We start from the raw sequence: 3,187 nt of genomic DNA on the forward strand, positions 1-3,187 counted from the left end.
GGATATCCAGGCCATTTTGTGTCTGAAGGAGCAAGTTGTAAGGAGTCCTACCCTTCCTTTGGCTCTTACATTCTTTCCACCACCTCTTCCACAATAGACCCTGAGCCTTGGAAGCTGTGATAGAGATATTGCAGGGCTGAGCACTCCTGTCATTTCTTCCCAGTACCATGATGCCTTCTGAGTCATCCAAAGGTCACTGCCATCTTAAAAGAAAATTATTGGACCTTTGTTGATTTTCTGCAAGTTTTGCTAATTGCTTGTCCAGGGTTGCATTGATTGTATTTTCCTTATGGGGTTGTCATTCTATTGTCTCTTCTATGTTTTGATTTGAGACATCCATTGCAGGACTTGGAGACCTTGTTGGATTTTCTTGCATTTTATTTTTCATGTTATTGTTTTTGCACTGTGGTCTGTCCATCACAGTGTAGGAATCTTATTTAATTTAGGAGGATGCTGTAGTTTACCCTTGAAGTGTCTTCAGTGAATATTCCCTTTTAAGTTTGCTTTGATTAGGCTTCTAATGGCAATTGGGCCTGTCTGCTCAGAGGGAAGGAGCCTGCAAGGCTCTGGTGGGGGTCTAAGGACCTGATTAAGGGGTTTGTTGGTCAGTGGCTGGGGCTATGGGACTGAGTGGTCATTTGACCCAAGGGGACTAGGGATAGGAGGGAAGTGAGACAAAGAAGACTGGTGTTGCAGCTTGTCTATGAGGGGAGAATGGAATTGTGTGTTGGTTCTGTGATGCTGAGAGGTGAGATAATGTGAGAACAGATCCATTGGGACCATGTAGCAGGGTATGTATGGGACTGCCAAGTCCTGTTACAAGGTGGGGAGGGATATGGGACTGTATCAGGTCAGGTGATGCACAGGGTTTGGATGGCAGTCCCAGTTGGGTGGTGGAATGGGAGAGGGTGTGTGAACAATAGCCTGCTGGCTTGAGTCCAAGTACCTGCAGGAAGTGTGATGAGGTTTCGTGTAGAGGTCCCTGGTGGAAGGAAAGCCAAAGGAAGGAGGGAAGGGGAATGCTAGACTGCTGATGTGGGTCCAAATTGCCTGCAGGAAATAAAGAAAATTTGGTCCATGCACAGTGGGGTGGCAAATGGGCAGTGGTTGTGCATTGAGGTCTCTGATGGTGGGAAAGCTTAGGAAGGGGAGAACAATAGCTTGCTGACCTGAGTCCACTTAGCCTGCAGTTAGTGCACAGGGAATCTGGTGACACAGAGCTGGAACAATGGCTGGCACTGTGGCTGGGATGGCTGCTCGAAGGGTTTAAGGGACTGGTGGGCTACCCCAGAGAATGATAATCAGTGGGTTTCCTATTTTGCTCCTCCATACCCTCCTACTGGAAGTCTACTAGGATCTTCAAACCCCAAAGGATCACAATGATTTTTGTCTTTCCTTCCCCATGAGGTGAAGCATGTTTAGACAGATGTATCTTGACTGAAAGTATTCAAGCATCTCAAACAAACACTATTAAACTTAAGCTCACAGATAATACCAAACACAATTGTAGTGGGTGACTTCAATATCACACTCTCATCAATTAACAGCTCATCTAGGCAAAAAAATATAGAGGCCATTCAATGCGCCCCCACCACCACACCCTCCTTGCTCACCTGATCACCCAACATGGTTTGCATAGAGCAGCTTGAGGGGAGGTGGAACCTGGTGGAGAGCAACAGCTTTGAAGACTCCATGAAGGAGCTACTAGGAGTGAGCCTAGCTCTGCAGAAAATGGCTGAAATGGCCAAACAAGACTGCATCATAACTTGTGATGGCAATATTTGTTCCATCAAAACACAGAGACCTTTGAAAACAACACAGTTAACTGCACACTGGGAGAGAAATTTGAAGAAACTACAGCTGATGGCAGAAAGACTCAGATGTTCTGCAACTTCACAGATGGTGCCTTGGTCCAGCACCAAGAGTGGGATGAGAAGGAGAGCACAAGAAAGCTAAAAGACAGGAAACTAGTGGTGGATTGTGTCATGAACAATGCCACTTGTACTCAAGTCTATGGAAAATTTGAATAAAGAATCCATAATCAACCTGGACAGGAATTAGCTCTGAGAATTAATAAGCTCAGTTCATTGAGCAGAGGGCAGATCTCCAAGCAAACTATCAAAGAACCAAAAATTGTATCAAAAAAAATTGAACAGAATCATCTTCAGAGCATTTAGCCTTTGATAGTAGGCTCAACATGATTGAAGAAAATGTTAGGACATGTACCACTCCCTACATACAATGGTCCAGACAGAATTTGGCCTCTATATCCAAGACTTCACAGTGCCTACCAATGCCCACACCAGACCCTCATAATAGGAGAAAAAGATGATGACATCAAATTAAAAGAGAGACTAATAGACAGATGGAGGGGATATGATGGAAAGCAGAGCTATGAAGGAGAAAGTGAGGCAGGGGAGGGAAGGGGAGGGAAATACCATGGTTTGTTGTCTGTAAGTATATAAGTTGTCAATAAAAAATATATATAATAAAAAAGCTAGAACATTCCAAAAAATATGAATGAATTCAAGGTAAGTCAAGAAATGGAAGATATCAACCAGTTGATTAAGCTTAATGAATACTTGATCAAATGCAAGAATGAACAACATGAAGCATCAAGAAAATCAGAATTCAAATTGAAATCATACCTCATAAAAGAGATGGATATGATACAAAAATAACACAGCAAAAGAGCAACAATCAAATGGAATTTGTAAAAACCTCTCTAGAACCACCCACTAACAGAGTTACTTATGTGGAAGACAGAACCTTTGACCTGGAAGATAAGACAGAAGAAATTGATCTGGAGACAAAAAACTTTGCTAAGTTCAAAAAATCAAGTAAGAGATGGAGAGATGGCTTAGCAGTTAAGCGCTTGCCTGTGAAGCCTAAGGACCCCAGTTTGAGGCTCAATTCCCCAGGACCCACATTAACCAGATGCACAAGGGGGTCCCCACATCTGGAGTTCACTTGCAGTGTCTGGAGGCCCTGGAGTGCCCATTCTCTCTCCCTCTCCCTATGTGCTTCTTTCTGTCTGTCACTCTCAAATACATAAATAAAAATAACAAAAACAAAAATAAATCAAGTTAACAGAATTTGAGGGAACTGTGGGACACTCTAAAATGACCAAACATCTGGATCATGGATACACCAAAAAGAGAGGAAATACAGGCCAGCCCAAAGAAAA

The 3,187-nt window shown here is 43.1% G+C and overlaps 1 pseudogene; it reads left to right on the forward strand.

Moving 5' to 3' along the window:
- The first annotated feature begins 1,626 nt into the window (after positions 1 to 1,626).
- Positions 1,627 to 2,030, forward strand: LOC101606239 (annotated as a pseudogene).
- The last annotated feature ends 1,157 nt before the right edge of the window (positions 2,031 to 3,187 follow it).

Source organism: Jaculus jaculus, chromosome X (genome assembly GCF_020740685.1).
Source record: "Jaculus jaculus isolate mJacJac1 chromosome X, mJacJac1.mat.Y.cur, whole genome shotgun sequence".
NCBI classification, from domain to species: Eukaryota; Metazoa; Chordata; class Mammalia; order Rodentia; family Dipodidae; genus Jaculus; species Jaculus jaculus.